This window comes from Balaenoptera ricei, chromosome 10, assembly GCF_028023285.1.
Source record: "Balaenoptera ricei isolate mBalRic1 chromosome 10, mBalRic1.hap2, whole genome shotgun sequence".
NCBI lineage: Eukaryota > Metazoa > Chordata > Mammalia > Artiodactyla > Balaenopteridae > Balaenoptera > Balaenoptera ricei.
The window spans coordinates 53,409,908-53,422,914 of NC_082648.1; the positions used below are offsets into that span (position 1 = coordinate 53,409,908).

The 13,007-nt window shown below is 40.7% G+C and overlaps 1 protein-coding gene across 2 annotated transcripts in view; it reads left to right on the forward strand.

Annotated features, from left to right (window-relative positions):
• The window catches only part of SRGAP1 (SLIT-ROBO Rho GTPase activating protein 1), a 274,898-nt gene that overhangs the window by 88,535 nt on the left and 173,356 nt on the right, over positions 1–13,007 (forward strand). The gene's annotated exons all lie outside the window — the stretch shown is intronic.

Consider the following 13,007-nt stretch of genomic DNA (forward strand, 5'->3'; position numbering starts at 1 on the left):
TCTATAAAGTATTTATAATATATATATATATATATTTTGTTGCAGAAAGGAGCAAAAAGGGAGTTTGCAAGGATCTATAAAATACAGGAGAACAAAGATATTGAATGGAAGGGCTGGAAGAAAGGGGGAAGAAAGAAGGCATGAAAGGGAGCTAGAAATGAGTTAAAAATGCCCATTCTGCCTGGAATGCTTGATTAATGAGGGACCCAGGCTTCCCATGAAGGTTGGTCTCCTCCAGTGAACAGGGAAACCTGGTCTGTTAAACACTTCACAGCAACCGTGAAGTGAAAAACACGTTGTTTCTCAGGAGAAGAATATTCATTGTTAAGACAGCATTTTTCTCCCAAGGGTGCTCATAGTTAGAAGAGCCCTAATTATGTTAACTGCCTGACATTGTGACCCTGGGAAGGCAGCTGAATGGCTCTCCACTCTTACTTCCCTTTTATAAAGTGGCAAGATTGAACTAAAAGATCGGTCAGGTCCCTGCAGCTCTCAAGTCCAAAGAGTGTGCTCTCTTTACTCCTGATCTGTTTTTCTTCTAGAGAGCGAAACATTCTTCTTTCTCCCATGTCTTCCTACTGAACTTACACTGTCCTTCCATCCTCCTCTCCAACCCTCTTTTTGCTGTTGCGCGGCCTGATAGTCTATCAAACTTGTCTTCTCAACAGCTGCTTATCTAGTTTCCCTACTTAAAAAAAAAAACAAAAAACCCCACAAAACTGAGCAGAGGAGCTATGACCACAGAGTATTATGTGTCCAGGGAGGAAGAGGGTGAACGATGTGTCAGTGTCTGGAATTGAGGTCGGCCAGGAAACAGGAAGCAGCGTTTCTACTTCCTTCACTTGCAGGATGGTTAGGTATTGCGCTTGGAAGCTCAGCTTTTTGTGTAAAATATAGGCCACAAGGAGCACTGTCTCTGGTAGCGTGACTGAATGGTTAATTGTCCTTGATTGCATTCTTCTGTGTCTGCAGACCACTAACTACAGTATCAGCTTAAAAACAGTGTTTAGGGAGATTGTGCCTCTGTCTGTTTCTCATGTCCCAGTATTTTCATAGTTGGAGGTCACATGCCTCGAAGTGTCACCATAAAGGCTCACAAGGGCACCTGCTTTAGACAGCATGTGGCATCCCCTACCAGTTTTGCACCGTCGACTTACGGGGAACGGGGGCTGCCTTAGGAAGCGACCAGACTGTTATCATTGCCATCGTTGTACTACTTTCCTGTGACCTGATTTGGGGCAGTTTTCTGCTCGATGGGGGCTGTGATTGTTTCTTCCATGTGTTCTGTAGAGACTGTCAGAACCTTAATGGCTTCTGCACGGTGAGGCTTTGGTATCATTTAGTGTTGCTGGTCTATAAATGATAAGTTCATTGTGGTAAATAAGATATTTGAGGTCTAGTTCAGGTGTGATAAATACACATTAAATTATTCAGCTTTCTTCCCCTCAAACACATTTTCTCCTACTGTTTGCACTTGGGCAGTTTGGTGCATCTGCCCAGATTAACTATAATCCCTTGTCCGCCTGTTTGAATAAAAAAAGGAATGGCTGTTAGCTCTTGTCAACATGCGAAAAAATGAAGTAATTATTCTTTTTGAGCTGGAGATATAGATGATAGGGTTAAAAAATATTAGGCAGGTCCATTGGATTAGACTGTCAGCTCAACTAGTGACTTATAAGAATGTCAGTGCTGATCTGTAGTTAATACTAATAAGCTAAATACATAAGGGTGAAACACATGGTTTTCTCTAAAATTATAATTGGGATTTTATTTCAGAATTTTACCTAGATTTCATCAAATCTGGCCTTTAACAGTAAAATGTGTCAACATTATTTGCAAAACCCTCAATATGGCCCAGTTTTTTCATAGTGAAGGATTTAATGCTCCTTTTCCCAACACACCAGTTAAAAAGAAAAAAGAAAAAGAATTGACACCCCCCCCTTTTTAATATTTATTTATTTATTTGGCTGCGCCAGAATTTATTTATTTATTAGTTGCAGCATGCAGGATCTTTTAGTTGCCGCATGAGGGATCTAGTTCCCTGACCAGGGATCAAACCCGGGCCCCCTGCATTGGGAGTACAGAGTCTTAACCACTGGACCACAAGGGAAGTCCCAAGAGTTGACTCCCTTGAGTGGAAAGCCCTTTCTAGCATATTAGCCATTTTCTTGCCTAATATCTTGTTTTGCTGAAAACAATTTAACACTATTCTCTAGTGTCGTGATGCCAGTAAGTCTAGATTCTGCTGAATGGAATGACTCCACCTGGCTGTGATTTCTGAGCTTTCCTGTCTGCTTTTCTTAGGAAATGTATTATTATGTTATCTTTCTATGTTGGCACTTCTTGACTTTTTCCACAGTTAACTTATTGCCTCCATTACAGGTTTGTAAATCAGATCTGAGTGTATTAGAATTCTCTGTAAAATAACAGTAAGTGCGTGTTAATAGCAACCCCGTGGGAACTCCTTTGAATAAAGAATCTGCAATTCTGTGCATTTATAACCCATTCCATCAATTCTGCAAATCTTTCCCCTTCTCAACTCCCTTTACTTGCACTCAAGTAAGAAAGTATTGAAGGTAGCCTTGTTGAAAAGATTTTCTATGGGCATCAGTATAATGACCAGAGAATTCTAGCAGACCTCAAGACTGTCATTTACACTATAACAACAACAACAAGAAAAAAAACTCACCTATTGTAGTTTCTTTAATTAAATAGAAAGGACATACTTGAGAATAGCTATATACAATATGACTTACATGTAGACTTTTCAAACAATTAACCTCATGACATACACATCTAAATAAAGTATATAATTGTGAATTAAAATTTTAATTGCCTTTTATTGTAAGCAATTTCAAATTATTTGGAAGATTTAGTAATGCAGTTAACCCTTGAACAATGGGGACAGAGGGGTTAGGGCACTGACCCTCTGTGCAATCAATAATCCACGTATATAGTATCCGTGGTTCCTCCGTAACTGTAGATTCAACCAACTGTGGATCGTGCACTACTGTAGTATTTACTATTGGAAAAAAAATCTGTGTGTAAGTGTGGACCCTCGCAGTTCAAACCAGTGTTGTTCAAGGGTCAACTGTAGTTTTTAGGTAACGTGACATTCTTTTTCTTGTTCATTGCTTCAGATTTCTGACCAGATGCTGCTGTTCTTTTTCAGTCCTAGTCGGGCCGTGGTGATTTTGCTGGTTGGCTCAGCTGGGCTGGGTCTTCAGAGTAGTTTTCCCCACTTTGTAATGAGTGTCATAGTTACTCCCTAGCTGCCTCAGCAAATATCTCAATGAACCATTATTACCATCACTGAAGCTTGCCACTGAGCATTAGTAGTGCTCTTTGCTTGTGCTTTTTTCTTCTCTGAGCCTATCCTTCCTCCCGTCCTCTTCACTGCTCCACACTGCCTTCCGTCTGTTCCTTCTCCTGACGCCACCTCCCAGCATGCACTCTTTCCATTTTCATCCATTTGTTACTGTTCTTAGCACAATGCCTGACATAGAAAAGTGCTCATTAGATAGATGGACAGACAGATTTTTTTTAAATGAATGGATACATCCAAAAAATTATTTTAGCCACCTTCCAATAAAGGCATTAAAATAAGAAAAAGAAGAGGAGCCCTGCAAAGTAACTGGGAGGTTATAGGTACCAGGAAATCTAGACTAAATCTAGTTACTACAAATGAGTCCCAGATTTAACTCTGTCTTTCTTGAAGGTTTCAGAAAGGGAAGCACAGTGAATTGGTCATCACTCATTGTCTGGTGGAAGGAAGCATGCCAGTGTACCAGGAGAAACAATTTTTTTCCTGAAAACTTGTCTCTGTATATATGGTTGTTCCTTCAACAAAATAATTGACAGTCTCATAGTAATTTTACAATAAGCTGCAGACATTTTTCTTTCCAGTTAAAAAAAATGAATCGACCATTTAATACATGCAAGGTACAGTGCCAGGAACTAATCATACAAAGGTGAATAAGAAATGCCTGGTCTCTGCCATCAAAGAAAAGTCTTTCTTTTATTATGTTTCACAGAGTGAGTTAATAGTAATAATAATAATTAGCATTCATTGAGCTGTGAGCTGTGTGCCAGGTGCCTGAGTGTGTACATGTATTAGCCTGTTAATTCTTATAACATCCTATGTGTACTGTTATTTCTCCAGTTTACAATTGAAGAAGCCGAGGCAAAGGGAGGTTAAATAATTTCCACAAGATTCTATTACCTGGAAGTGATAAGAGCCAGGATTTGAACCTATGTAAGGCTGACTGGCTCCTGAGCCCACACTTTTTAACAACTATTCTATATTGCTTCTCTAGGGGTATAAGAAAGGGAAGAGGAACAGATTTGTGAGGACTGGAGGTAGGTAGAAATGATTGGTTTGGAATATGTTGCATCTGAGTTGCCTGACAGTATCAAAAATACAGATGCCATGGGGTATACAGAGACATCTGGGCCAACATTTAGGTGATTTTTTAAGTGCCAGCAGCACATGGTTGGCATACGAAGCCATAAGGAGAAAGCCTATGAAATGTATGAGATGAATACATTTAAAAATCTACCCTCAGAAGAAAAGTCCAAGAACATAAATTATAGCTCAGTAAAGATATCACTAATAGGAGTTCATGTAATATAGGTGAAGATCTGTAACCCTCTGGCAGTTGGATGGATGTATATATGTTAGGTGCTAGAATTGAGCTTAGCTAATCAGGGGAATGAGTGGTAAGCATTTTTCTCATCTTGTAATAGCCAACAATGTATTGGGGGCACATGTCACCTTGGGTCTCCCAATTCTTTCCAGGAAGGTGCTGTTATCCTCCTTTTACAGTTGTAAGTAATGTGCCAGGGTTGCCCAGTATACTAAGTGGCAGAGCTAGGGTTTAAAGCCAGGGCTTTGTGTCTGCCCTGCGCTTCTGCCTGTGCTGCACAGAGTGGGGTCCCAAGAACAGCAGTGGGTGTGAAAGCTTTGCTGGGGAAACAGATGTGGCTCTCCTCACAGACATGCAACCGGACATGCAGTTGAAGGCCTGTAGTTGCCTTTGGTAGTACATGGAAGAAATAGCCCATCTGAAAAGATTTTGAGGACTCATGTTACCAGCATTCCGTCACACTCACGAAAGAACCACGAAAGTGGAAGATGTGCTTTGGAGCAGGGCAAGAACCCAGGTGCTCGCTGGGTGAGCGACAGCAAAGTACCCCCCCCCCCCAGCTCCTTTGCCTGTCCTCAGGCTGCTGTCCTCCCACCCAGGCAGCGAGCGCCATTTCCTAGGCACACTGCCTCTCGCCTTCCCTGACTGTGCAGTGACGTGGACGGGCCACCGCTCCACTTCCCAGTTATTCAGGCAGAAAGGATGACTTCCTGGCAGAGCCCTCAGGAAAGCCCCCCTCCCCGACCCAAGCCCCAGGAAACAAAACAAACAGAGCTCTTCCTATTCCCCTATTTTGACATCCTCTTTCTGCCCACCCCTCCCTGCAAGACAGCAGAAATTTGGATTCAGCACTCTTAACTCTTTATTGCCATTAATATTAATGGGGGATTCTTCTTGGGGGCCAAAGCCTTCTCTCTCTCTCTCTCTCTCCCTTGCCCCTTTTGTTATTTCTGGTGTTCAGCCAAGTTCCTAATAGCCGTCTTCTCCCCAGGACTCTTACTGCGCCATGCGCCACATCTCTGCTGACTCAGCTTACGGACCCACCACCTGCAGTGTTGTTACCCTCATTATTACTCTAGAGGTGTCTCACTGCTGAAGGACACTGTCACTGGAGTGCACGTGTGTTCCGCTTTGTGGGCTTCACTGTTATTGTCTGTCAGTTATAATAAGGATCGTTCAGATTCTCTGTTGAAAAGGGTGCTTTCTGGAACGCTCTTCCTTTTCTCTGACCAACTTAAAAAAATTCTTCCTTTCAATCTTAGGCCCTCGCCCATATTTCAGCTTTTCCTTTCATGCCACTTTGGGTTGCGGTCTTAGGCGTGGCTCCCTGGGAAACAGATGGAGATTTGTGCGCAGGTAGTTTATTGGGTAGTGCTTTGGGAATAAGCACCTTTTAAGAAAACGTGCACTGATCCCACAGGGAGCTCAGGAGCTGGGATGGCTGTCAGGAGCGGGTAGCTTCTTGGGCAGGGTGGCTCCCTTTAGCCAAGGGCAGTGACTGGGGAGGGACTCAGCTGTGAGCCATCCACAGCCAACACTCCTGGCAGCTGGAGGGGTGAGCACTTCACCCAAGAGCGGGGATCTGGACAAAATCACAGCATCCTCTGCAACAGCCTTTCTGTCCGGTCACCACACCCTGATCTCTTCAGGCGCTGACGTCTTCTTTTTTTTGGCTGCGTTGAGTCTTTGTTGCTGCGCACGGGCTTTCTCTAGTTGCAGTGAGCAGGGGCTACTCTTCATTGCAGTGTGCGGACTTCTCATTGCAGTGGCTTCTTTCTGTTGCGAAGCACGGGCTCTAGGCACGCGGGCTTCAGTAGTTGTGGCTCGCGGGCCCTAGAGCGCAGGCTCAGTAGTTGTGGCGCACGGGCTTAGTTGCTCCGCGCCATGTGGAATCTTCCCAGACCAGGGCTCAAACCTGTGTCCCCTGCATTGGCAGGTGGATTCTTAACCACTGCGCCACCAGGGAAGCCCCCCTGACGTCTTTTTTATAGAAATTATCTTGGCAAAATAAGGAGTCTTTTCAACTAAAAATGCCTCCTATCTTCTTTTGCCTTAAACTGCCTTATGAACTGGAAGTCTTTGTAATGAACGATAAAAACAAGCCAACATAATAATGGGGAAGATCTGGTTTCCATTTTCTCCTTTATAACTAGCATTGTCACCATCCTAATTTTGTCCTTAATTACCTCTCTTCAGATTCATGGATTAACTTCTCCCTCTACCACCTTCTTTAAAAAAATATTTTTACAGTTTTATTGAGATATAATTGACATACAATAAACTGCACATATTTAAAATGTACAATTTGAAGAGTTCTGACATATGCACACACCTATGAAGTGAACATTCACCTATGAAGTGAAGACAGTGAACATTTCTGTCACTGCCACCCCTAAATTTTGTCATGCCCCTTTGTAATTCTCCCTTTGGCCTCTCCTGGCTCTACCCACTCCAAGCAACCACTGATCTGCTTTTGTCACTAGATTTCTGTTCTAGAGTTTTATATAAATGGAATCATGTAGTCTTTTTTTTTTTTTAAGTAGTGGCTCTGGCTTCTTTCACTTGGCATAATTATTTTGAGATTCATTCATGTTGTTGTATCTATCAATAGTTTCTTTTTATTGTTGAGTAGTATTCCATTGTATAGATATACCACAGGTTGTTTTTCCACTGACCTAGCTGGTAGACATTTAAGTTGTTTCCACTTTAGACTACTGCATATAAAAGTGCTGTGAACATGTGTGTACAAGTCATCATGTGGACATCCACTGTCACTTGGGCACTTAGGAGTGAAGTGGCTGGATCACATGGTAGGTGTGTGTTTAACTTACAAGAAACTGCCGAGCTGTTTTCCAAAATGGTAGTACCATTTTACAATCTCACCAACAGTGTAAGAGTTACCTTTGTTCTACATTATCAACACTTGGTAGTATGAGTCTTTTAAATTTTAACCAGTCTGCTAAGTCTGTAGTGATATCTCACTGTGGTTTTAACTTGCATTTCCTTAGCCCCAAGCTCACTACATTTTTCTTCTCTTATGTTTTCTTTTAAAAGTTGTATGTTTTTAGATCTTACTTTAGGTCTATGGCCCATCTTGAGTTAATTTGGTTTATGGTTTGGGGTAAAGGTTTAGTTGTTTTTATATGTGGATACCTATTGTTCCAGCACTGTTTGCTGAAAAGGTTTTTCTTTACCTGTTGAACCTTTATAAAAAATCAGTTGACTCTATGTATGTGCCTATTTCTGGAATCTATTCTGTTTCATTTATCTTTATGTCTATTTGCTGATTCCTTACTTCAGATTACTGTAACTTTATATTAAGTCTTGAAATCAGGTAGTGTAAGTCCTTCAACTTTGTTATAACTTTTTTTCAAATTGTTTTGGCTATTTTATTACTTTATTTTTCCCCATTTGTTTTAGAATCCGCTTATTGCACTGGCCAGAACCTCCAGTTCCATGTTGAATAAAAGCGGTGAGAACAGCAAGAGATCCTAACCTTAGGGAATAAACCATGCAGTCTTTTTACCACTAAGTATAGTTTTAGCTGTAAATTTTTCATAGATGCTTCATGAGAATGAGGAAGTTTTCTTCTCTTCCTAGTTTGCTGAGAATTCTTATCATGAATGGATTTAAATTTTGTCAAATGATTTTTTTCTCCATTTATTAAGACGATGATACAGTTTTTCTGCTTTATTCTGCAGACATCACCTTAGCAATATAAGGAATCATTTCAACTGAAAATACCACCTGATTTCTTTTGCCCTAAATTGCATAATGAAATGGAGTTTTTCTTAATGTAAAACCAGGAATAACTAGCAAAATGGAAAAGACCTAGCTTCCATTTTCTCCTTTGGTTACCATAGTCACCATCCTAATTTTGGCCTTAATAACCTCTAATTTGGATGAGTAGACTAGTTTCTAACTGTTCTTCCCACCCAGTCTCTCTCCCTTCCTGTCTTGATCTGGGAAAAACCTTCCTAAAGAACACCTCTGGTCATGGTGTTAGTTGTTCTGGTAACAAACACCATCACTGGCTGCTCGTTACCCTCGGGATAAGATTCACCTGCTCAGTAAGGAGGTCAGTGTTTCCCACAATCCATCTCTCTCTCTAGGAAGAGCCCTTTCCCGCCCTTCTTGACCCAGTCTAAATATGGTCATCTCCCATATCTGTGTTCTTATACCATAGGACACTTATCACACTTTTTTCCACATCTGTGTGTATTTCATATTTTCCCCAAGACTGTAGACAGCTGAGGATACAAGGTATGTTGTATCTATTTTTGTATGCCCACAGTGCCTCCCTGATATAGTGCCTTGTGACAGGCACTTTACATGTTTATTGAATGAATAGATGAACGTAACATTTAATCTCCACAAATACATGTTTAATACTAAATAAGAGGGTATATCATTAGTACAAACGGAGACTATTTTCCCACCTCCACTTTTATAAGTGTTCTTTAATTCTGTACTAGCTGCTGGGTCAGTGTTTCTTGTTTTTGTTTTTTTTTTGCGGGGGCAGATTTTTTGCCATTGGTTTTTAGGAATCCTAGAGCCTTTGATCAGACATTTTCATTTTAAAGGATATAAGGTATTCTAGAAATGTGATGGATCCCATACATGGAATTTTATGACGTTGAAGCAGTTTTTCAGTTTATAAAGTACTCATAGTTACTGACAATTTATTTTTCTGACTATTGTCAGAGTAATCCAATTCTTTGGGGGCGGGGAAAAAAGAAGAAAGGAATCCAAACAACACAAAAAATATTCCCTTCACTCTGATACTGACGGAACCTAATAGCTCTTGTTTTGAATTTCATAATTCTAGAAGAGTTAGACTTGAAAATGTATCTCTAAACAATGGAGCCTCTGTTTTCCACCAAAAGGCAGTGATTGTGTTGAGCATTTTAACTGGTTATCAGACCTCAGGCTGCCGGTTTGAAGAGTGAACTTTGGCAATGGGAACTTGGCTCTCAACCCTGTTTTGCAGCTGGCTAGAATGTGAATAAACTTCCTATTGAAAGAGAGACATATCTTCTCAAAGAAGGAGACAAATAAAATCCTCAACCTACTAATGTCCTCCTTTCTGTCTGCCCACCCTGAGCCTCTGCTTACCTTTTCTTCAAGTGTCAGAGAGGGATATTTTTATTTATTGTTTTTGTTTTTGTTTTTTTTTTAATGTTTCAATCTCTTTTAGAGGGATGTTTTTAGATTCTCAGAAACTCAGGAAAGAACTAGAAAGTTATTGCTTCCTTGTAACCCTCAACTTGAGAGATTTATTCTTTGTGAAATCCCCGCACCAAGAGTGTGGTTTACTTTCTGACTTTTCCCTCTTTCAGGAAGCGTGCAAATACTGCAAGCCTTTGTGCTTTTTGCAGCTCCGCTGTTTCTCTTTGACTTTTATTCGGTTCCATCTCTGGTTCCTCACATGACATGGCTTTAATGTGCGCACAGTACATGCTTCCTCGGGTGGCCCCGTATCACCCGCTCACGACGTGCATGTGGTTTCTCCCACAGCGGTTCTAGAGAGAGGTTCACCCCTTTCTGTATCCTCTCCCTTCACCCCAGGGCTCGCTGTCTTAACCAAAGTCTTTGCGTTTAAATGAGGTAGGGATAAAGGCTGTACAAACCTTCACATTCTGTAGAGGGTTTTTTTTGACATTCTGTCAATATAGCAGAGACATTTGAGGTATGTTGGAAGCCTTGGCTGGGATTTATCATTTCAAACAGTGAACCATTCCTGAATGTTCCTTACATAGTGTCATCTCCTCTAGAATGACCCACCTGCCTATGCTGCATCCCCCATCCCTCCCTTCTGTGTTAAGTGTCCCACATCTGTGTTTTCTTACCTTTTTCTGCCTGTTGCTGTTGTGGTGCTTACCCTGTTGTCGGATTGATGTTTTTTTAATTAGGAGGACTCCTAGAGGTCAGAGAGGAACCATTCACATTCTTATTTTATCTCAGGTGTCTTATCCAGGTACCTGACACATGGTAGGTATTTAATCCATGTTGTGAATGGACCAGTCCCTTCCATTTAGAACTAGTTTAACTATTGCCCTCACCTTATATGCTGGGTTAATTATATGTGCCAGCAGCCGTAACATTGAACCTTATCTGAAAAATATGATTCTGTTTCTCAAATTCGTATAGCATTCTTACTGCAATTTTGGCAGATATTTTTAAGAGTGTTGTACATCTTATTTACAAAAACAGATTAAACTTAAAAAGAAAGCTTCTTCCACCATGGCTCCTCATTTTATCAGAATTTTAATTTATTTTTTAACCTGACTTTCAGAATGTTTATGTTGATGGTATGAAGATGAACTTTTTTACAGACACTTTAGTTCCTCAGGCATGCTCCGTATTTTCTCATTTAAAGACTCTTGCAGTTGGGGGAGGGGAAAGGAGTCTGTTTTTTGGACTTAGTAACTGATAAACATGTGTACCTATTTATAGAAATTTTAAAAACATTTTATCTCTTAGAGACTATACCTTTATTCAGTGAATCCAACTTTTTTTTTTTTTTTGGTAAGTTACATGTGATTTAGCCAACTTTTCTGCATGTCACTGGGAGTAGGAAGGGGGCAGCTGCTATCCTATAGCTCATGAAGAGAATGACCTTTGTTGACCCAGATGTTTCAGCATCTTTATCATCTAGGTCAGTGGTCCCCAACCTTTTTGGCACCAGGGACCAGTTTCGTGGAAGACAGTTTTTCTACCAACGGGGGTTGGTGGGGGGGATGGTTCAGGCGGTAATGCGAGCGATGGGGAGCGGCAGATGAAGCTTCGCTCGCTTGCCCACCACTCACCTCCTGCTGTGCTGCCTGGTTCCTAACAGGGGTGTGGGAACCCCTGATCTAGGACATGTGGCAATTTTAGGATATGTGTCCTCTTGACTTTAAACACACACTCTCCTCTTTTACTCTCTTACACACACACACACACACACACACACACACACACACTATTCTGCTTTCTATTGCCCTTGTGGATCAAAATTTGTGAACTGGGATTGTTAAATAAAACCCACACTACTGAGCCTGCCTTCTGATTTCTGGATGAGAAAAAAAGGCATAATGCATTTGGAATATCAAATGGAAGTTAGCCCCAGGGTGATCAATTTGTCTTATGTGACTTTGGGGATGGAAATGTATTGATTAAGCCTTTACAGAGAGCCCCAATGTGAGTTATTGGGGTATTGAGTAAAGCTAAATTAAGTGTTTAACAGGGGATAAGAGGAGGAGGAAAAGGAGATAAAGGTGATAACATTTTGAAAACACTTTGCATATATTATCTCATTTAATCTTTAAAACAACCTTGGTGGCAGGTATTGTTCCCATTTTCCAGAAGAAAAACCCAGACACCAAGAGGATAAGTAATTTGCCTGAAGTCACATAGTCAGTGGCAGAGGTGGCGTTCAGACCTACACCTCCATGGGAGCAAAGCCTGTACTCCTTCCATTACACCACATTGCCTAAGGTTTATGGTTGGCGGCTGTTCATAGTGCATTAAGACCATATCAGAAAGTACAGAGAAATGATGCCTCCATCAGTTAGTGATGTCTGCCCCAGGGCTTGGGGAGACCAAGGGTGAACCACAAGTAGAGAATTTGACATTGTACATAATCTCTTTAAACTTCAATCTCTCCATCTTTGTAAAGAAGGAAAAGATGGCTTACCACTTTGTAAAGATTGATCTAGTTTATACTCTTCCACATGAAGTTAAAGAGAACCTATTCCTCCAAGACTTTCATCCTTACAGCTGCCATCCCAGCATTTATTTAAAATAACGTGAACTTGGCTTTGTGGTGGCACTTCGAGCAATGGTGCTGCTGTTAATAGCATGAATGCATTTGGGGACTTTTTCATTGGCTTATTTCTGAGCCCTAAACTATATCACTGACCAGCCTTTCTCATGTATGAATACGGGAGAAAATTATATTTTTTTCATTGTCAGCCATTTTTGTTACGTAAGACATTTCACTAATTCTTTTTAATATGTTGCAGACGTGTCTTCTTGCTAGCACAGGCCCTGATATATATGAATCTGAATGTTCTATAAAATCTTGCAAAAAATTTTTTCCTGTTTTATTTTGTTCGTCAAGCTGTGCTTTGAGAGTAGCTCCATACTAAATGTTTTTTCCCCCTCTGCCTAGGAAAAAAGGAGGTAGTTCTATATATTTCTATTAAGAAGCAGTTTTAACGGGGCAACATATTAGTGTCCCAGGAAATTTAACATTTTTCCTTTTTGTTTACTTAATTGCTTTTCCTAAAAAACTTTTCTTGGACTAGCAGTTTTTTGAGTAATTTTCTTTTATTTTTTGCTTTATTTTGATGGGACTTGCCCCCATCTTTCTCATTA